Source organism: Diabrotica undecimpunctata, chromosome 4, assembly GCF_040954645.1.
Source record: "Diabrotica undecimpunctata isolate CICGRU chromosome 4, icDiaUnde3, whole genome shotgun sequence".
Classification (NCBI taxonomy): Eukaryota; Metazoa; Arthropoda; class Insecta; order Coleoptera; family Chrysomelidae; genus Diabrotica; species Diabrotica undecimpunctata.
In genome coordinates, this window is record NC_092806.1 from 66,477,989 (window position 1) to 66,502,639 (window position 24,651).

The window sequence follows — 24,651 nt, forward strand, 5'->3', positions numbered from 1 at the left end:
CACGGCCGAGCATTGTGTATTTGAGTGCAGAATGTTTGATAGGAAGGTACATAAGATAAGTGCAAATACTATAATGCCAGTAGCAATGAGGGGAAAGACTGAATACAAGATAATAATAGAGACAGTAACTCGAATTGTAAGAAAGAAGGAAATATTACAGAGGAATCTACAGCAAAGATAAGAGACAGAGAGAAAGAAAGAGAAATTGAAAGAGAAGGATATATATATAAAAAAGAGCTATTCAGTGATGTACTCGTCTGGAGAGGACTTACCGCATGAGCAGTCCGGATGAAGTGGTATAATTTAGTTTATAGGCAGGGAGCAATAGGTGTATCTGTGAGCACGACCTCTTTTGGGGGACTGCGTGCGGATGGACCCTTTCACTCTGAATCCAACACACACCAGGTCATCCTTAACAGGGCACGGCCTGGTACGGTCTTTAAAAGATTTACTAAGTCGTTCGCCATAAAAAAAATATATTGTTTCTCATTTTGCAGCTGGGTACAGCGTTTGATTTGTTCAGTGCATATATCATCTATATCTGCAACTTTCCCATTTTTTTAACATGTTCATGATATCTTGAAGTTCTTTCATAGCGAAAAGTGTTCCCAAATAGTCTGTCTCCTGATTAAGATGTTTTAGTTTACGGGTACTCCCATTGGTATTCAAAAAGAAATATCAGAGTCGTATTAATCAAGTGTTTTTATCTATCCTAAACAAATCAACCTAGCATCTGAGGCGCCAGATTGCTATATTTATGAAACTAAACAGACTTAAACAACTTCACTGCATCACCAACATTTTACCAGTATGTTGGTCGTAATATCTATAATCGTAAATATCTAAATGTTTTTGTATTCTGTAGACTTCGAACATAAGTAGGATTAGATCTCAAAAACGATTTCGTAAAATTTTCCTTCAAATTTCTTTATTATTATTTCTCTATTAGACCGTTTGATTAGATTATATTTAAATAGTTATACTTCAGTACACTTACACCATTTTACACTAAAAAGTCAAATAAATCGAATAACACAATTTAGGCGACAAAACCAAGGCCCTTTCGAATCTTGAGCGAAAAAAGTTAGAAATGAGAGTAAAACTTGGTAATGAGTTGGAATAAGTGGCGCTGACAAGGGAAAAATCCCATCTTTCCATTAAAATGTCATGCTCGAATATGCCTAATTTCCAAATTGGCTAAACTTAACTTCCCCATAGAGGCAAGCAGTCGCTTGATTCGGTGTGCTCAATAAATTTTCCTAATGCTATTAGCATCCCTAATGGTGGCTGCTTAACTCTGATTCGATTGTCTTTTGCGACTTTTTGAAGTGCATTTCATTAAGTTTTGAATTGTTAATGGGACAAGAAAAATATAATGCGATTTACCGGTGTTGGAGGTACGACGACGAAGACTTCACGTTTTCATTAATGGTTTACTTATTTAAGGAACGCATTAAAAGATTTAACTTAAGACTTAAAACAAAAAATATGCTTTTACGTTTGAAGATCAGACATACATTTTCTTCGAGGCGGATGACGCATTTATAAATCATATTTACATGGTATTTAATTACTAACATGTTAGTAACAAACTCTTCTTTTATTAATAGTTCTATGATTTATTTTATAGGGTGACCAAACAAAAACAAAAAAAGCCGGAATCAGGAACTGCCTTAACTTTTAAAATACCGTAGAGACCCGTTGATTTCTATTAACGGGGGGACAATGTTTCCTGCTATTCTCAACTTTGCCACTTTAAACCACACAGCAGGATAAACGTTCAAGGAATTCTATGTTCAGTACTTATTTGTGTCTTTTACCAATGTGGTAAATAATCAGAAAAACTTTGCAAACAAGAAGTCAAAATGTACAAAAACTATTGGCATACGTGAAACTGCGAAACTACCAACATAACCATCGACCAAAATAAATGCATTTTCTTCATCAGTTGGAATAGCCGAAGATTCCACTGCACGATCATTACGTTCATAACATAGTTAATCAAACTCATATTTTTACATACATTTAAAATTGGGAGAACACATTGATAAGAGGTTGCCAGTTAAAAAGTGGTCGCAAATGTTTTTAATTCAATTAATATTTAATTTTTGAACAAAACTTTTGTTTCGTTCATTTTTTTTTACATCAAATATGATACTCATGACGTATATGCATGTTTTTTTAAATAGAATGAAAACAATTTTTTTTCTTAATATGGGGATATAAGGTTGCCTGAGAAAAATTGTCGCAAATTAGAGTTGCCAGCTGTTAAAATCGAGAAGTATCAAAGATAGAGTAAAAGACAGCTAGCGCACAACGCTACTGGTTTGTAGTGTCAGTTGTGTGAGTTTTTAAAGCATGCCTCGATAGATACATAATAATATCTGTACCCCAGAATAAAAGTGTACTAAGTCCAAAATATCGATTTTTCAGGAGAGCGGTTTGAAATTTATCAATGTGAAAGTTTTAAGTTAAGGCCTAGTATTTTTCTTCCTGTGTGACACCAATTTTTTTTTTCAATATATGATCTATCAACTAGGTACTGAATTTCAAGTAATTAAAGCAGGAAATTCAAATAGTGATTTGTCAAAAATTCATAATTTTTTTGGTTTTGGACATAATACAATTTTGTATTAATACCAAGTCAATTTTAAGGACTTAACATTATAAGCATAAATGTTATGTTACAATTCCAAAGTTAAGTCCAAACAAGTTATGGTTATTATTTGAACACAGCACAAAATAAAATAACAATTTTTATTGATAAAAAAGCTTTAATAGAAAATATGAAACTAATATTGTAGTTATTCAATGTAAGTTACAAAGTGAATACAAATGATTGGGTGTGGTTATCATCATCTTCATGTATGCTTCTATGCTTTAGGTTGCCATAAAAATCATGGAACTACTTTGGAACCCATTTCAATAATGTCTGAAGATGCTTGTATTTTTTTTCGAATATTGGATTATCATCATCCCTTCCAGTTTGTATTTCCTCAGGAAATACGACTCCTTCCAGTTCGAATTAAATTGACTGCCTGAAATTCCTTTTCTTGAAAATTAGTTTTATAGTACAGTGTTCCATACTTTTCTGCCCTTATTTGTAAATATACCATTTTTGATATTGAGACATCCATACCATCCACATTTTTTTTTCTAGACAAAAATGAAGACGTGATGATGCTATATAATTGCTTAGAATCTTTGAAATCGCTTGTCTCCATATTAATCACCTCGAATGCTAGTTATGCTACATATTCTAGCTAATTGTTGCCAGTCTCAGGTAGATATTATTTGAAAACCAGCACTCTTCTTTTTTTCGCGTTTTACTCGTATTAATGAGTGGCAAGTATCAACTCACTTCTAAGTGAGTATAACCACGCAATAAGAATTTATGTGTAATGGTTTTCAACGTTGGAAATTTTTTTAATACATAAAAATAAGCCATAACCATAACAATGTTTCGATTTTGAGATGGACAGTTATCAGACCATATAATAATTTCTTTTTGGTGAGATTTAACATGTGATAATGCCCACTTTAGCAATCCTGATGCCATTTCATTTGCACCGCGTCCTGATTTGGACTCATCCCACATCAAACAAGTAGCAGCATTATTAGTGGCATCATAAATTGTGTAATTATAAGTCCAAAGTTTTAAAGAGTAAAAGCTTTGCGCGTTGGTTAACACTGATGTTGGGAGGCATTTTTGTAAATCGACGCATATCATAATTGTTGTACAATTTTGTTATTTTGTGCATATTTTATCTTCTTTCTTTAAAGAGTATCTTCTTGTTGCTTCTTCCAAATGTTCATTATATTTGGCTTGTAGAGATTCCTCTTCAACATCATTCTGTTCTTCACGTAGCTTCACTAAAAATGAGTCACATTGATCGCAAGTCTCATTATCTGGAGACTTGAAGGAGTAATTGAACTCTGTGTTAAAAATGTAACTATACAACCATTCTTTGGCAATCAGATTTTCATGTATATTTTTTTCTTCACACTGTGCTTTATAAAGTCTATACATTTTTGCAATAGTAAGGTGACTTCCCAGGTATTTCTGCTCGATCTCTCTCACGAATAATGTGATTGTTCAACAGGAAATTTCATAATATGATCACGAACTTCTTTTTTCACAACTTCAGGTACCTTAACATGGTTTTCATGTTTCCCCCTTTTATCCACAGCAATTATACCCCCTGCTTGTTTTTTCTCCAAAGATGTGGTCACAAAAGTTTGTGAAATATGCAGAGTGTTAACAAAAAATATTTTGCACACACGTACCATGGAATTATTTTTGTGAAAATAACACTGTCGTGTGTGAGCTCTAGAATCCTTTCTTGCACCAGTTCTACATCTTTTTCTAAACGTTTGTACCAATTGGATATGCGATGATATAAACTGACGCTTATGGTTTATGTCTTTGGATGCATCCCAAAAAGCAGCGTTTGTGTTTTTTCTTTCTTGCTCAGAAATTTTTTCATTGCATTTTAATCGGCACACCAAACTACACGGTGGTTTTACTAATTTTTCAGGTATAAGTTTCGTCTTGGATGTGTGTTCTAGTCCGGCAATAACTTTTTTGTGTTGTTTACCTATTTTCCAATTCTCTATTTGTCTTTGTCTTTTCCTACCTATTTGTTTTGCATTTATCGTCTCATCAATTCTATCAGAGTATGCAGAACAATCGCTCTCGCTGTCATAATTGGGATCCGCTGTACTATCGTCAGTGTCTTCTTCAAATTCTGTTTCCCCCTTATAAGTGTTACCCTTTCCTTCCATTAATTGTTCTTCATTTTGTGTGAAGCTCTGAAGAGTAAATCTTGAATGACCTACAAATATTTCAGAATTAACTGAGTTATACCTATTATAAATTTTTTAACTCTCATTTTTACCTTCGAAATTGATTGCAGGTATATTCTCCTTTTCTGCATTATGTTCGTTAAAATCCTCTTCCTCACATCCTTAAGGTGGTATGCCAAATTTTATACTGTTGGTGTAGCGAATAGTAGTTCCGTTACAATTTCAGCTTTTTCCATATTGCTATTTATTTGTTTGTCTAGAAGATAAACATTATTTTCTGTCGGTGGAGATTCTAAAAAAGTAAAACATAAAAGCCTTATTTTTTTATTGTTAACAGCTGCAATTTTAAAATGAACATTCCAATATTTCCAAATTTGCAGGGCAATAACGAGATTTCTATCAATAAATTAATGACTCCAGAATCCTGAAGTCCAGTACTCTTTTAATAAATACTGTATTAAGTCCAAACTTGGACGCTTGGATGCTTAATATTGTATACATAATATCCTCGTTAAGAAAAATATTACGATGTATTTTAGGTAAACTAATTTAAATCTAACATGTGAGGTACGATACTGCTAAGTACCTCTTATATAGGTCAATTTGTGTTTCGAAGCTAATCTAAGCGTCATAGTATAGGTATTATGTATAAAGAATGTTTTAGGTTAAAATTTTCTTACCTGTATGATTTATGTTATTTTCTTCGAGGATGTTTTTATATTCATTTTTATTCACTAATAAAATAATTCTCTGTGATCTGCTACTCATTTTTAAAATGAAAATATACTGAAATCACGTTAAAAACTACTCTGAAAACTTTACTATTTGAACTAAAGTCTGTTCCTACAAACAATTAAACTCAAACAGTTGGACAGTGAGAAAACAGTAATACAGTCATCAGTGCTATCAGCGCTACACGCGTTGGTCGACTATTCGCCGTTCTAACCGTTTTTCCCTTGTCCGCTTATTGGAACCTAGGGACTTAACACAGTATTGCGCATAAATGTGAGGGGAAAGTATGGACTTAATTTCAACTTAAAAATAAACTTGGACTTAATATTGTCATTACTAAAAATTCCAAACTAAAGACTATACTATCAAATTTGATATTCTTTTCTCCCAGAAGACACAAGGACTTAATATCGTTTAAAATTAGCTATTAGCTAAAGAGGACTTATCAAATTTCATTGATAATCCCGTTTTGCTTAAAATTGGACTTAATACACTTTTATTCTGAGGTACAGATATACATATTATCACTTGCTAAACCTATGTCGTTGCGCGCTAGCTCTATTTTACTGCACCTTTGATACCGTTTTTAACATCTGGCATCCCTAATTTGCGAGCATTTTTTCTCAGACACCCTTATATTATCATATTAAGAAAGAAATTAGCTTTAATTTGATATAAAAAAAAACATGTATAAAATACATTATGAGCAGCGTATTTGATTTAAAAAATAAATGAACGAGATAAATTTTTTGTTCAAAAATTAATTACTATTAATTGAATTAAAAATATTTGCGACCACTTTTTGACTGGCAACGTATTATCAATGTATTCTCCTAATTTTAAAAGTGTGTAAAATGTGAGTTGATTAACGACGTTATGAACGTTATGATCCTGCAATGGAATCTTGTACTAGAACATATTCAACTAAGTAATACGAAAGCAGATCTACATCACTTACATATTAAAATGTATTTTTTTGAAAAGTATAAGGAGAAATTTTTAGATTTAAAATTTTTTAAAAAGAATTGCACATGGACCTTGAACATGCTGAACAACTTGAAATTACACATGGAGCTTACTATATATATATATATATATATATATATATATATATATATATATATATATATATATATATATAAATGCCATTTCATTTTTGAGGTGATTTTTAGCCTCGATTGAAATTCAAAATGTCGGATTCGAAACTATTGGGAAAAGTGTCCCCCTTAAAACACAAATCTACGGAACCTTTCGTTTGCTAAAACTTTGCTTGTATCGTTTTCAGGTCAGTCTGTATATTGTTATTATGGTTATTTATTATTTACGTTAGTCTGTACAATGTGATGGCTGTGAAAGGTGTTGAGTTAAATATCTTATCATCAATTAATTTGTAAAAAGAAGGGTAATATTTTGTAAACTGTAGTTTAAGACTGTAGATAGATCTGTATGACAGACTTGCCAGGTATAAACTTTTGTAGTAAAATACCCTTTTACAGAATTAGCCTTTTGTTCACATAAAACGTGACATTAGAATGACAAAACAATTGTTTCAATACTGACAACTGTCACATGATTAAAAATTAAGAACACTGTCACAACATTAAGAACACTAAATTATACTACATTCACCCGGCCCTATTTTTGAATAAAATATAAATAAACAAACGTTTATGGGGTGTACAATTGGTTGCTGTACACAGTAAACTTCGTGTAAAGTGTAGAGCATCTGGTAGAACAGTTTCTCATTTAGTGATGCCTAAATTTTTGGTTTTCAATGCTAGATTCACCGCTTTCCATATAACTCCATTGTATCTTTTGACTTAACCATTTCCTCCAGGGTTATAAGGTGTTGTTCTACTTAAAGATATTACTTTAGAGCGTAAATAATTAATAAATTCTTGTGAAATAAAGTTAGTTCCCCTTTCAGAATGTATATATTATGCCTGCATTCAATATAAACGAAATAGTTGATTCAAACATTCAATTACTATCTAGATGTATCTGAGCATGAAAAAGCCCATGGATATCTTGAAAATTCGTCAGTAATTGTAAGCATATAGGAATTTCTCGAAAAATTGGGTATTAGACCTTTAAAGTCAATGTTTAATCTTTCGAACGGGCTGTTGATTTGATTAAATGTTTATCATCTTCTTTCTTATAAAATCTGGGATTATTTTCTGCACGGATTGTACAAGAGGTAATTACTTGTTTAAGTTCATCTATAGAATAAGGTCAATTTCGAATTTTTATAAAATGGTACATACGAGTAATCCCAGCATGCGATAAATCTGAATGTAACTTATATAACTTGTCTGTATTATTTAGTGTATATATATATATATATATATATATATATATATATATATATATATATATATATCAGTATCAGCTGCATCATTGGCCTTTCCTGGACAATAAATAATATCCCATTTAAAATAAGAAAGCTCCAAACGACAACGCATATTTTGTTCATTTTTGATTTTACTTGTATGGTTTGTATTAACCATGAATAAAAATGATTTATAATATGTGATTAGTTTTAATTGCCTTCCTATCAGATAATTCTTCATTATTTTATTGATTTAACGCAAGTATAATATGCTTCTTTTCAATTGCAGGATGTTTTCGTTCAGAATCTTTGAGAGTGCGTGAGGAAAAAGCAATGAGTCTTCCAGATTGATTCAGCGTGCCAGCAATAGTAAATTCAGATGCATTTCTTTTAACAATGAGAATTTCTTTTCCGTCAATTATCCATAGAAGTGCATTAGCTATATCAGTTTTAAACTCCTCAGAAGCAAATACCAAGTATGAACTTAATGAAAATTCCTTTTGCTAAAAAATGATTAACCCATTTTGAGTAATTCAACATTCCAAGTGCCCTCTGATGACTTTTAAAATCATTAGAAACTGGTAAATTTAGAAAATGCTTCAATCTATCTGAATCAGGTTTCATTGTAGAGTTTTCTATTGTATATCCCAAAATATTTCTAACTTTTTAATTGCAGTGTCTAAAGTTATTTAAATACATTATACTTATTTAGATGATTAGATTTTTTATAGATAGAATCAATGGCTCCCTAAAAACCTCATACTCCATTGGTAAACCCAAAACAAAACCGACGGAATTGGTAAAGGTATCCATTTGCCTCAAAAGCTTTAAATGGTTTATCAGATTCCTGAATTGGTATTTGATGATACGCGAATTTTAAATCAATTTACATTTTAATATCTTAGGCACTAGTGAATCGATATTCGGCAAAGGATAACCATCAAGTAATGTAAATCTTCTTTTAGGAGATGTTTTATTTCTTGTAATAAATTCTTCATCTTCCTGTGAATGTCTGCGAGATTTAGTAGCAATGTGGTGACAATTTTCTGTTAAATTAGCAAACAACAAACGTGGCTCAAATTTAGGTTCATTAAGACAACATTTCTTAAGAGGTTTTCTTATATTGGTTGAGTATGACATTGATCCCTTAGAAACTTCCCCATAGAATGAGTTAAAAAAAATTAAGCTTATTTTCATTTGCAAATTCATGATCTAAAAAATTATATGAACTTCCAGTGTCTATTAAGGCTTTGGCAATAATTTGGTTAACTGTTACTTTGGCTATACATTTTGAAAGCGATTGAGGTGTTTCCATTGAAGAAGCGATAACAATTGCAGAAGCAGCAGTTGATTTCGTTTGAATTTTCTTCGATTGCATGCACATTTTAGTCTAATGTCTAATGTTTTGGCAAGTCGCAATAAGTCTGACCAGATTTTGTTTGAACAGAAGCTAAAGTAGTTTGTTCTAAATTTTGATGACTACAAGATGCTATATGATAATGCTGCGTTATACGTATCAGATTGTTTTTGAAAATCTTCTAAAAATCTAGATTTAGATAATGCGTCATCCAAAGACCAAGAACTAAACTCAATTAATCTTTGACGTATATTAGATTGAATGAGAACATTAATAAAAGCATCACGAATATAGTCAGTTTTATTTTCTTCTAAAGAAACTGTTTAAAAATTACAATTTTTAGCCAAAAGCTTCAACTGTTGTGCATGCTGATCTACAGCAGCTGCTTATAGGCAGCGCTTAGTTTTCCTAATCAAATATTTATTGATCCTTACTTGGTTTGCTCCTGTTGTACCAAGTATAACTTTCCTTAACACAATTTTGCGGATATTTTTACCGGTAGTTGAAATTAGTTGACTGTAATCGATAAATTAATAAGAACTATTTTTTGTGACGTAAGTTATTTATGACTACTTACACTAGCAACGAAAAATAAATCTTCTGCAATATACGCTGCTTGTTTAAAGATACTTTAAAACCTCAAAAAATCAATCCAATAAAATAATCAGCAACGTCCTCCGTCAAATTTAAACTAATGGAAACAATCGACCAATTGGAAATAATGACAATAAATGATGAACGGTTTCAGATTCTAACGATATCTTTCGGGAATATATATCCAATTCGGACAAAAAGCAAAAAGTTAGTTGGTATATGAGTGCTGTTCCATTTCTTGTAAAATATATGAAATATTTTATAATAATGGTAAATTTATTAAAAAGGAATAATAAATAACATTTTTGTTTATCTGAACTTTCTACTATTCTACTATTATACTTTTAAGAGATCTAACTTGTAAAAGTTTAAACGGATTTATAAATTTAAACCTCTTTATATTCCAGGTGGTGTTTTGATTAATTTTTTCTACCTAAAGGGTTCTCTAGGTTTTTGCCAATACTACAGACAATCAAATTCATTATCTATATTTTTCTCTCCTATTTCTTTCAGAAACTCAGTACAGATTCTTCGTACTAGATGATTATACATTCGGCATTGAAAGACCATCTTAACTTATGCTTTCTCATGTTCTCATGTCTTTTCTGCAAACGTCCTAACACTGGTTATTTATACCTATTATATCTGTTTAAGGTAAACTTAGACTGAGAAAAGTACTAGACGAATGTATAATTTTCTATAGGAGAAATCGACTTCAAATCAACATCGGAAAAAACAAAAATAATGACCGTAGACAGAGCATATAATAATCTAACGCACATACACCAAGTGGCGAATTTAGAAGTGGTAGACAGATTTGTATACTTGGGCTCACTGAAAACCAACAATGGCGATTGCTCCTCAGAAATCAAGCGTAGACTAGCAATGGCCCGAACCGCAAAAGCTAAATTGATTAAAATATAGAAAAACCCAACAACAACAATCCAATAACCTAACTACACTCAGGTTGGTCAATGCCCTTATTTTTCCTACTGCTGTACATGCAGCTGAAACATCTTTAAAAAGACTCTCAAAAAAAATCGTTTGGAGTAAGATCGAAGCCTTCGAGATATGGGTCTATAGAAGAATTTTACGCCTGTCCTGGGCAGAACATAACCAACCTGTCAATTCTGGAAGAGCTTCATATAAAAGACAAGCTATTAAAAAAAGTAAACCAAGCATACCTAATTTGCTTTGGCCATCTAGCTAGATGAACATGGACCATTGGAACTATTGGTAGTAGAAGGAAATGTAGAAGTCCGAAGACCAGCAGGAAGATCTCCAACATGATGGGCAAACCAAATGAAAACTCTGACGGGAAAATCCCTAAATAAAGCCGTTCACATGGCACAGGATCGGACCAAAAGGAGACTAGTTAATAATATTTAGAGTGTCACCACGAACTGACAAGGGCTCAAGGAATGAGGAGAAGGATTGGTATGTCGATTACTCTCTGATATGTATTCATATAGCTCGATAGCTATCAACCGGTAGAGCAGGCAGGATTCCAAAAGGGTTACAGTACAGCATATCATATTCTTACAGTCAGAACGCTAATAGAGAAAGCCAATGAATATCACTTAATATTGAACTTATATAATGGCTTCGTTGATTATGAAAAGGCATTCGCCTCCATAGAACAATAAAGAGAGCTATGAGCAACTGCATGATAGACCCCCGATACAGAATGCTCATACATAATATTTACAAGAAAGCTATAATGAAAATACAAATAGATGCGAAAACCAAAGCAATACCAATCAACAGAGGAGTTCGCCAGGGAGATGTTATCTCACCAAAGCTATTCACACTTGGACTGGAAGACGTGTTCAAAGACATTAACTGGGCAGATAAAGGAATAAATGTTAATGGAAGAAAACTGAGTTATTTGAGATACGCTGCTGACATTGTAATATTCGCTACAAGTTTCGAAGAACTACAGACCATGATGACGCAACTATTTCAAGATTCTAAAAAAGTAGGTCTTAGATGAACTTTGAAAAAACAAAAATAATGACTAATACACCGAACACTAGAGAAATAACGTTGAACGACATAAATTTAGAAACAGTAAGCCAATACATCGACCTGGGACAAATAATGAAAGTTAACAAAGAAAATCAAACAAGGTTAGCATGGGCAGGATTTGGAGAACTGAGTTGGATCTTGAAAAGCACTAAAATAGAACAATATTTGAAAACCAGAATTTACGATCAGTGTATCCTCCCTTTACTCACGTATGGTTCACAGACGTGGACACTCACCAAGTCTAATATGAATAAAATAGTAAAGGAACCAAGAACGATGGAAAGATCAACGCTCGGGGTGAGACTTATAGACAAAAAACAAACAAATGGATTAGAAGCAAAACCAAAGTAAAAGACGCAGGAGAACATGCTGCCAAATTAAAATGGAGCTTCACAGGACACAATGTCCGACTGAAGGATAAAAGATGGAGCCATTAAATACAACAATGGAAACCATGGTTAGGAAAGAGAAGTAGAGGAAGACCACAAATGAGATGGACTGATGACATTAAGAAGATCGGAGGACACAACGGGAAGCAAGTGGCGCAAAAGAAATCACTGGATTGATTTAGGGGAGGTCTATGTCCAAAGTTGGATTACTTAAGGCTAAAGAAGAAATAGAATGTATTTATGGTCTGTCTAACTAGTTTTATGACCTTTCAGATTGTACATTAATAAACATTTCCTTTATTTTTGTACACCGATGCTAGGATAATGCTTCTGCTTTCATCTGGCATTTGTTCCATTTACATAATTCTATTAAATAAACCAGTTAGCTAACTTGTTCAGGTCCCTACTATCTACTTTTCACCAGTGATATCATCTAATTCATGTAGTTTACCTTGTTTGCCTTTTTTTAATCTTGAGTAGTTTTATGTCTTTTTTGCGTATTCTTCGTTTAATAAACTATCGAATTATTTCTTCCAACGCTCTTGACATCATTTTCGTAAATGAGTAATTTAATTATTATAAGCTCGGACACATCCGATTATTTTTTTACTTTATTTGCTCTATTCTTCTTTTTAGTTCACCCTTGTTGGTATCAAGGGGATTTATATATTTTTCAGGTTCCTGCTTCTGTTTGCTTTATTTTTAGACCTAATTTCGTCATTTTTGGCAACCTTCTAATTTTGAAGTTTTGTGTCAAGCCTATTTTTTGTCACCTTTTTAAAAGTCTCCTTTTTCTTTTACTTTTAATTTTACTTTTATTATACCAATTTTGTAAACTAAAGAAGCAAAAATAATTATCGGTGCAAAAAAAAATCATTTTTCTCAGCAAAACCATCTTTCTATTATGCTGGTTTCATCTGAAATTTTCACCAGTAGTGAAAAAATTGTGTGACCGGAAGATTACTAAGACATGTCTTTAGACGTATTTTTAAATAAATGTATCGATTCTAGTTTGCGAGTTATACCGTTTTTATTAACTTTCTGAAACCAGAAAGTGAATATTTCCGTTTTGACAATTTGTGTCGTAATAACTTTAAATGCTGAATCTGAATCCGTCGTCAATTTTTCTCTATATATTGCAGTTTTTTTCAATCTAAAACTGGACAGACAGGCGGACGGACGGAAGAACAGACCAACATAATCTATACGATCGAAATTTTATTGTATGTTTATTTCGATCCAATTACAACGACTAATTTAGCTTAATAACTAGATAGAGTTAGATAAATAGAGTTCGTCTTTTCTTTAAACGTTTTAACGTTACAGTGTTATTTTTCTGTAATATTTTTGGTTACTGCAAAAAAAGGCAGATTATTGGCCCCCCAAAAGAAGGGACTAAAAAAAATTAAAGTAAAAGAAAAGTCATGGTCACAATAAAAGAGAAAATAGAAGTATAAAATAATAATTAATGGAGTAGAATCTTACTAATCCGGCACTTCGATAACCCTACACCTCCAATAATCCAGCACCCTCCTTCCGCGACTTACAAGCTCCTTTCTACATCACAACACACACGTCGCTAGCTTCATAAGAGAAAATGGACATTTTAAAAAAGTTAAATAATGGAGAAAATAAGTGCAAAAGCATATGGAGTTGCTAATATACACGGTATTAAAAGGAACCAAGAGATAGTGGACACCATGAAGACGATGGAAACTGGAACAGGAAATCGTAATCATTATGAGTTCGTAAATGTTCATTTGTTAGTGATTAGAAAAACTAAACTCGTACTTGCCAACGCTCCAGACCACCCAAATAAACAAAAATTTATTAGATCCAGTAATGGGAATATCCAAACCATTTATTGCAGCAGATGAAGAAAAATGTTATCCAAAAAGTAAAGTCCTTCTATAAAAATTAATTGTTTATAATTATATAAATATATTATTTTTCAGGTTGATGGCACAACGCAGAGGCTCTGTATCACAAGAAACAAGAAAATGTAACCGAAAAAACAGAATAAATTAAGACAGATAAAGAAATATGTAAAGCTAAAGCAGTACAACAACAATAGGAAAGCAAGTAGAAATATTTGAGTTACCAAGTACTACAAGGTAAAACTAAAACCAAATATTAAGAATTTAATGGTTTTAATACCTGAAAACCCAACTCCTTTTAAAATATTCATCTCGAATCTCAGCTAATACCGAAAACCCAGCTTACAAATTATTAAGTAATGAACTTTTAAACTCTCCTTCTCCTATTAAACTTCAGTCTATGCTACAGTATCTCTCACCACATCTGAATAATATCGATCTTTCAGTCACAACTCTAATATTAATATCACCTAAACCTCCCTGGAATAAATCGATAGCCGATTTTAATCTCTCGTTAACTAATTATGATAAGCATCAGAAAAATCCACAATTTCTAAGGCAAACCTTTAAAGAATTAATTGCTAACAACAGATTTGACCAAATTTTATACACAGATGCTTCTAAGAGTTCTACAGCTGTTGGATGTGCTGTAACTTTAAACACCGATTTAATCACATCTTGTAATCTTCCGCTCGTCTGCTGCATACATACTGCTGAATTATTCTCTATTCTCCAAGCTACAAACTTATTATCTCCAAAATATAAAAAAGTAGCAATATGTACAGACTCTTTAGCGTCTATCTATTCTCTCAAAAGTATGTACACGGTACATCCTTTGGTTCAAGCTATTCAAAACTCTTTCGATAGTTTAATCTCAATGGGAGTATCCATAACCATGATCTGGATTCCTTCTCATGTAGGAATCCCAGTTAACGAACTAGCTGACCTCTTTGCAAAACAAGCCACGTCTTCTAATATGGAGACTGAAAACATACAACTTCATACAGATTTACAGTCGCATTTTAAAAATATTATCCAAATGTCTTGGCAAGATCACTGGAATAAAATCCTTTCCAAGCTTCGTGACATCCATCCCAGCGTTAAAAAGCTTGAGTTTCCTTCCATGACACGAAAAAACAAAATCTTAATTCGCCGACTTAGAATCGGCCATACAAGACTAACTCATAAACATTTAATGACTTCCCAAGATCCACCTACATGCACACACTGTGGTAATATTCTATCTGTTAAACATATTCTCGTAGACTGTCCCCACTTAAACAACGAAAATAAAAATAATCTTTTGAGTCAAAACCTACAAAATATTCTCAGTTCGCCAGATCAATTCCAAAACCTTACTAATTTCCTCTATGAAACCAAGCTTTACCAGGATATTTAGAAGAAGAAACGTAGTTTAGAATTTGATAATTAATAATTGTACCAATATTTAATGTATTTCTTTATTAATTGTAATGTTACTGTATATTCTTGTAATGTAATGTAATAAAATTGTACCTGTGTCAGTGACCTACGCTGTCGAGACACGTAAAGCTAAATAAAAAAAAAATACCTGAAAACCATGGGCTGAAGAAAATGGCATATCTGCTAAAGACATAATTCTTCGCAGCAGACAAAAAATGTTTTTTAACAAGAACTACAAGTTGTAAAAAAAACGGCAATTAGGGATTATTTTAAAATCTGATATTAACTATTTAATTAGTTAAAGGCTACATATGTTACCGTCATAAAAAAAGCATACATACAAAAACAATACATCGTTGTACCTATTTCATGAAATGCTTAATTTTATTTATTTTTCTATACAATTTAGTAATCCGAACATTCCAAAAATCCGGCACCCTGCACAATAAGAGTGTACGCCTATATGACACGTTAAATTAAAATTTTAATGAAATATATTTGATAATTATGTTGACAATAAAAATGCATTATCTGATATATATATATATATATATATATATATATATATATATATATATATATGCAATTTTTATGCAACCAAACGACATCTTCCTTGTTGTAATAGATTGCATTATACTGTTGCGCTCTCATTGCATTTGAAGGTCTTCTTTGATTGGAACATTTATAGAAAAGGCACAGCGCTTGTTAGCGTGGCACGGATCCTTTTTCCTCCTCTTTCCTATATATACTAGTACAGTAGATGTATATAGATATTTTACACCGAATCAGATACGGTTGCGTATTTCGATATCTTGTGTGAATATTGAGAGATGCGATTTCTTCTTTACACTCGTAATTGACGAGTTATTTTTATAGGTATATGTCAGAGTCGGTTAAGCCAATAAGGTAGATTGTATATAAGTAATTTATAAGTGCTCAAATTGTTAATACGATAAACTCGTAATATTATACTCGTAAATTAATATATACATGCATATAAAAAGACTACATGTTGGTTTAAAACTGTCAAGAAATTATTACTTTTTCAAAAAAATGGTGTTCTATTGAAAGAAAAATTATGATGTCTGAATACTCCAAATGTACCTCTAATGATGTGAGATGCATAGTATACTCCCTATTTAAAATTTCGGTGTGGTGAGACTTGAAAGACCGATAGCTATATGGTCTGTGTGGTACGACAAATTGTCATGTTTCAGTATTTTTACAAAATCTAATGAATATCGCCTAATATAAGGTTGAACCTTTTTAATAAATTAAAACTTTTTTACATAAATGGTGATAATATGGAAAGAAAAATCATGGACGCCAATAGTCTATCGAAGTGTATCTCTAGTAACTTGCTATACACGGTATATACCCTACAAACACGATATATTTCCTATTTAAAATTATGCAGTTGTGCAACAGAAAGGAGGGCTTTACATAATGTCTGTCTTTGGAATACAAATCGACATGATTTAAAATTTTCAACAAGTCTAATGAATATGGTCGAATATTAGGGTGGATTGCTTTCGGTGGCTCACTCGATATCTATCTATTAACAGATGGATATTACTATGGAAAGACACCTTGTTAGGGTAGGTTATTTTGATAAAAAAATATTGGTGTACATTTGCAACATCCCTGGTATTTAATTTAAATTTCTTAAACTACGTAAATAAAGGTTAAGCCTTTGTACATTGTGAATCAATCTCTTTCACTAACCTAGATGTAGAAAGCTGATGTTCCTTGTTGACGTTCTTAACAAAACCCTTCCACCGAACATCCGTTTATTAAATGCAATATACCGACAAGAAATTATAGGAAATGAATTCGATTAGAAGAGCCGGAAACGGGAAGTAAATATTTTTATACTTTTAAACTCGGAATTCCTGCAACTGCAAACTACATAAAACCTTTAATAGCCAATAACTTTTAAGTATCTTGATAACTATTAATGTGGTCTACCGAAAACGCATGAGACGATCTTACAGCCAGAAAAAAAATCTAAATCGAGCTAATATACCATGGTTAATGAATTTAAAAATTTATTTTTACATCCCTTAAAAATTGGATATTAATTTAAATTAATTACACTTTTTCTTCTTGTGCAGTATGCTATGCTGCGTGTAAGCGTCTGTGCCGTTCGTTTAAGATGCGCAAGGACTAAACAACAGAAACAGGAGCTAGGTTAAAAATAGCAAGAAATGCGTTTGTAAAAATGAAAACAATTCTCTGTAAAAACATTAGATTAGAACTGACAGTAAGTGCTGTGAGATGTTATGTTTTTCGATATGGACCTGAAAGCTGGATACTTAAACAAGGATACATAAAAAAGTTACAATAATTTTGGAATCTGGTGTTGCAGAAGGATAATTAGAATAATATGTACGCAGAAGAAAACAAATACGGAAATATTGCAAGAGATGGGCAAAGAATATGAAATTTTAAACCCAATAAAATTAAGTTGCAATATGTGGGACATGTAATAACCTGTCATGGTTAAAAAATTAGACTGATTTAAATGTAGTTCAATAAAACTTTTCTGAGTGAAGATAGTTTCTTATACCTCCGAAACATGAACATGGCTTGCGCCCTCCAATAAAATATGGATTAAGTATCAGACTGTTTGCTGTTATATTATGTTCAGCAGTTCTCTTTTAATATTATCTGCTCTTAGAACCTCTTTATTTTAATATGTTTAATGCATTTATTTTTAAATAATCTTCTAAGACGCTACATTTCGCATTTTTCTATACAGTTAAGCGATATTTTCTTAAGTGATCAGTTCTAGCCATATGGCCCACATGGCACCTCCATGGATCTCCATTAATATCAACTCTCTACTACAATCAGCAAGCGGTAGTAAAATTGTGCGAGAAATATCCGAACAAGTCGAAATTATAAGGAAAGCCAGACAAGGACGTTATTGTCAGCTCTACTACATAAAGCTTACTCTGAGAAAATCGCAAGGGGAAAATCTAATGAATATCGCCTAATATAAGGTTGAACCTTTTTAATAAATTAAAACTTTTTTACATAAATGGTGATAATATGGAAAGAAAAATCATGGACGCCAATAGTCTATCGAAGTGTATCTCTAGTAACTTGCTATACACGGTATATACCCTACAAACACGATATATTTCCTATTTAAAATTATGCAGTTGTGCAACAGAAAGGAGGGCTTTACATAATGTCTGTCTTTGGAATACAAATCGACATGATTTAAAATTTTCAACAAGTCTAATGAATATGGTCGAATATTAGGGTGGATTGCTTTCGGTGGCTCACTCGATATCTATCTATTAACAGATGGATATTACTATGGAAAGACACCTTGTTAGGGTAGGTTATTTTGATAAAAAAATATTGGTGTACATTTGCAACATCCCTGGTATTTAATTTAAATTTCTTAAACTACGTAAATAAAGGTTAAGCCTTTGTACATTGTGAATCAATCTCTTTCACTAACCTAGATGTAGAAAGCTGATGTTCCTTGTTGACGTTCTTAACAAAACCCTTCCACCGAACATCCGTTTATTAAATGCAATATACCGACAAGAAATTATAGGAAATGAATTCGATTAGAAGAGCCGGAAACGGGAAGTAAATATTTTTATACTTTTAAACTCGGAATTCCTGCAACTGCAAACTACATAAAACCTTTAATAGCCAATAACTTTTAAGTATCTTGATAACTATTAATGTGGTCTACCGAAAACGCATGAGACGATCTTACAGCCAGAAAAAAAATCTAAATCGAGCTAATATACCATGGTTAATGAATTTAAAAATTTATTTTTACATCCCTTAAAAATTGGATATTAATTTAAATTAATTACACTTTTTCTTCTTGTGCAGTATGCTATGCTGCGTGTAAGCGTCTGTGCCGTTCGTTTAAGATGCGCAAGGACTAAACAACAGAAACAGGAGCTAGGTTAAAAATAGCAAGAAATGCGTTTGTAAAAATGAAAACAATTCTCTGTAAAAACATTAGATTAGAACTGACAGTAAGTGCTGTGAGATGTTATGTTTTTCGATATGGACCTGAAAGCTGGATACTTAAACAAGGATACATAAAAAAGTTACAATAATTTTGGAATCTGGTGTTGCAGAAGGATAATTAGAATAATATGTACGCAGAAGAAAACAAATACGGAAATATTGCAAGAGATGGGCAAAGAATATGAAATTTTAAACCCAATAAAATTAAGTTGCAATATGTGGGACATGTAATAACCTGTCATGGTTAAAAAATTAGACTGATTTAAATGTAGTTCAATAAAACTTTTCTGAGTGAAGATAGTTTCTTATACCTCCGAAACATGAACATGGCTTGCGCCCTCCAATAAAATATGGATTAAGTATCAGACTGTTTGCTGTTATATTATGTTCAGCAGTTCTCTTTTAATATTATCTGCTCTTAGAACCTCTTTATTTTAATATGTTTAATGCATTTATTTTTAAATAATCTTCTAAGACGCTACATTTCGCATTTTTCTATACAGTTAAGCGATATTTTCTTAAGTGATCAGTTCTAGCCATATGGCCCACATGGCACCTCCATGGATCTCCATTAATATCAACTCTCTACTACAATCAGCAAGCGGTAGTAAAATTGTGCGAGAAATATCCGAACAAGTCGAAATTATAAGGAAAGCCAGACAAGGACGTTATTGTCAGCTCTACTACATAAAGCTTACTCTGAGAAAATCGCAAGGGGAACTATTGAGGAAACATCAGGAGAAAATATTGTCATCTTTATTATTTAACGTTGAGGAAATCGTACAGAAAGTTATTCAATCATAAACAGCAAGAATAACATATTGGCACCTCTTCTATTTAAAGCTTACTCTGAAGAAATGATACGGGAAGCAATTCAATCAGAAACAGCACGGATAAAACTAAAATGGTTTTTAATTAATAATATGATATATTCTGATAATATCGTTATAATAGCTGATAATTTAGAGAATCTAGAAAGAATAATGAATAAAATATTAAGGCGCAGTCAATTTCATGAAAATTAGTAAGAATAAAAATAGTAAACGATAAAATAGTATATGCTGGCCTCTTATTCTATTGGTAAGAGGCCAGCATATCAAAAGAGCACAAAAGTACACATCTTGCTGAAATAAAAGAATTGAAAAAGAACACGCTTAATTTATAAAAATAAAAAAGGGTCTTTATAGTAGACATTTAATATTAGCCCTAAAAATACGACTGACTAAATATTACATATAGTGTACTGTATTACGAAGTCAAACAGTCGACGCTTAATCGAGAAGAGATAAAAAGACTTAATTCCTTTAAGATAGGGACCTATACAAGTATTCTAAAGATCTCATTGTTGGAACATGTTACGAATGTTAAAATATTAACAAGAACGAAGAAAGAAGAAGAAATTGAAAGGATAATAAAGGAAAGAAAACTGCAATATCTCGAAACATATAATGCGTGGAGAAAAATATGGAATCTTGCGGCTCATAATCCAAGGCAAAATATAGGGCTAAAGAGTTGTCAGAAGAAGACGAATATCTTGGCTAAAGATTGTAAGAGAATGATCTGATTAGCGCTCAAAACAACTCTTCAGAGTAATTGTTTCGAAAGTTAGAATCGCTATATTAATTTTCAATGTAACGTAACGTAAGGGAAATAGCATTTAAAGAAAAGCATTTCCGCACACGGATATGAAGATTTAAACAAATTTAGCGTTGAAAAAGGTAGTTGTCTAATTTAGTAAAAGCATTTTAACCACGGCTACTCTTTAATTCGGCTAATAGTTTAAGTTTACAGTCAAAAAGACACAAGAAGACACTGCTGATCAGGTATATTCACTTGTTCATGGCAATTTCATTTACTGTTTTAAGATAGCCCTAAGATATTTATATCTATCAACTCTGTCGATTAGTCGGTTGTTTCCTTTTAACTGTTCATGCAAGTGATGGAGCACTCATGTCTTTACTTATCTCCATCTGTTGTCTATAAAAAAGACCATCAGTATACATTTTTTTCACATTTCCTTTTCTTATTGACATTAAATTCTCCGATAGCCATCTAAATTTCGTTATATTTTATTGACTTTGTGACATTCCACAGTTGTTGATTAAACTGTTCAGCTTTTGCTCCGTTGTAGGCGAGTATACATGAATTATATTGACATTTATTGATTTGCACTCAAACATTATTATTATTAATCTCTTGAATATAGCACCTACCTTCTTAACGTCTTTTATTTAGAAGTTCTTTAAAAGAATACCTACTCCATATCTATGCTGAGGATCTTGTGTGCCGTGCCACAAGGTCCACGTACAAGGGCCTCAGTATACACACAGAGTAGACAGATACAATGAATAATAGAAGCTAAATCCATCGTATTGACAACCTAACTTATTATGCCGTCTCGTTTTGCTTCGAAAACGAAAAAGAAAAATATAAAAGAAGTACTTAACTTAGTGAAACAACATAAGGTTGAGTAATTTAGCCACGTAATGCGCGACGTAGAAAAATATCTAAATCTTCATGAAGAGCAAAGTATGTATCCGAAAAGGGCGGGATGATCGCCAACCTCCGGACCGGATCAGGCACTGAAGAGAAGAAGTTTTGCTAATACCCGTAATTCAATGTTCTTTATTGTTTCTTTTACTGCGTTAGCAAAAATTTTTCGTATAGCACGCATTTCTGCGTATTTGTGCAATAACATCACTATGTCAAGCCGAGATATTCTGGGAACAACAGCTTAAAAAAAGGTATTTGTAAACATATATGAGTAGATGCATGGTGACCTTGTGCTCTTTATCAAAGGCTGTAAACAGAAAAAGAAAATGCATGTCTTAGATAAAAATCAACATACTAGATCAAACAGTAGATATAGAATAGTGGAGAAGAAAACATATAGCTACGTGAATTTCGGAGATAAAGTTAAACAAAAAATAATTACTAAACACCTAAAAAGTTTCCTAGACAAATTTTAACATGAATACATGTCTTAAATATCAAAACGATAAATACATTAACTAGTGCACTCTACTAGGGTACTAGGTTTTCAATAGTGATCTTCTTATATCACGCCAATTGCGTACATCATCAGTACTTCTCTCTGTAACTAAGTCTTACGATTTTTTACACAACCCTGTCCTTTCATTGTGCTCCAACAAGAAGTCATTTTCTTTTGATAAACGTCAGCAATATTCTTATGGATAGTTGAAGGATTTCTCATGGGTCAATATTTGTTTTGTCGGTCATAGCAGTAAGCATTTTACGTTCATAATAATCCGTTTACATAATAAAATTAATAACGTTTAATACAACTAGAATTTAATGGACCATTATAAATCGAATTACAGCATATTCCTGGTAAAAAGATAAAATTATTTAAAATATAGTTTTTATGTTTTAAATGGAAAGAAAATGTTCGGGAGAAAAACTAAACTGGCAGCAGTCAGTCTATTTCGAGCAACAGCTTACTTGTTAGGAATTATTCGCGTGAAAAAGCGAGTCGCCTCATGCATTATTTATATACGTTTCGGCATGATATGATTGATCCGTTAACTTAACGACGTACCCAAGTGTGAAACCGAAAATTAACATTGTGTCGGCAGCTACTTTTATGCTACGATGTTGCTAGCGCCCTTCTTTCATTCGCGAGGCTTCGTCAGTAATTAAAACCTCCAACGACCGAGCCACATGAAAGGGACTTGCGGAGATTAGACAACACAACTAAACAAAAATTTATATAAGGAATAAATTGCTGGAGGTAGTGCAGACACAATAAATCATTCAAAATAGTTTGAAACTAGAAGGAATAGTTATTGCAATCAAGTTATGCAATTAAGTGTGCAATGGAGAGAATTGTTAACTATTTTGCATATTGCAAAATAGTTAATAAAAACAAAAAAAATGCATTCAGAAAATGTAAATAAATTTATTTAACGCCATTAGTAAAAAAAGCTTCAGAAGTGATACGTATGAGTTAGAGAGTAACGTTTCTGATGGGTCACTCAAAGAGAACAAAGTCCACAGACGGAAGACGATTTATTGTTAAATTTAAATCTAAGATGCATCATCCATAATTATTCTTGGATACTGTACCAATTTCGTTAAGAACTTGACAATTACCTGGATTTATAGTAAAGGATTATTACGCTCCGAGACTTAACATGGTCGTTAGTCATCCCACTCCTGATGGTCTAATTTGTATGACAAGTACTAGTGATTAATACCATCGTCTCGAAGTCACTGACATCGTGATTTGTTTAATGCACATCTAAGCGAGATTAATGCGGCGGGTCGTCAAGAGTACGTGGCGCGGTCGGTAGGATTCGAAAAATTTCCAAAGGCCATCGCAATAACTTACACGAGATGGAATAATAACTGCTAGAAAGCGATGCGAGGATCCATCATGCATGCAAATTTCGGTTTCGCCGAGATTTATGTTAAATTTTAGAGAGAGGGTTCCGCGACATTCAATCGGGCGGTTGTATCTAGTGGAACGGCGCTATAGTGTGTCGACAAATCGTGACTAATATACCGCTGGTATCTATTTATAGAAATGGGGTGACTTTTTCGAATTACAATAAGAAACTATACGATGCGGTTTTATGGTATATGTAAAAATATATTATTCAGTTCAATTAAATTAAATGTCAAATGAATTTTAAAAAATAAGGTTATAATTATTTAAAATACATTAAACTGGAACAGTTGACTGAATGCAAGGAGATATATATATATATATATATATATATATATATATATATATATATATATATATATATATATATAAAGTAGTTAGGTATTATTGACATATATATTATATATATTATATATATATATATATATATAATATATATATATATTATATATATATATAATATATATATATATATATATATATATATATATATATATATATATATATATATATGTTCGGGAAGATTTCCGCGGTTAGTACAATTAAACTTAGAGCTAAGATTAATATTATTATAAAAATTAATATTAAACTCACCAGTCTTCCGGGTTGAACCGCGTCGATATCCATTTTGCCGAGCTTTCGACATCCTCTCTGATGTCTTCTTCAGGGCTTCCGAGGTCTCAGTCTCCCGAGCCCCCAGA

General features: G+C 32.2%; 1 protein-coding gene across 2 annotated transcripts in view; it reads right to left on the reverse strand.

Moving 5' to 3' along the window:
• Positions 1 to 24,651, reverse strand: part of LOC140439618 (forkhead box protein O-like) — a 627,931-nt gene that overhangs the window by 52,550 nt on the left and 550,730 nt on the right. The gene's annotated exons all lie outside the window — the stretch shown is intronic.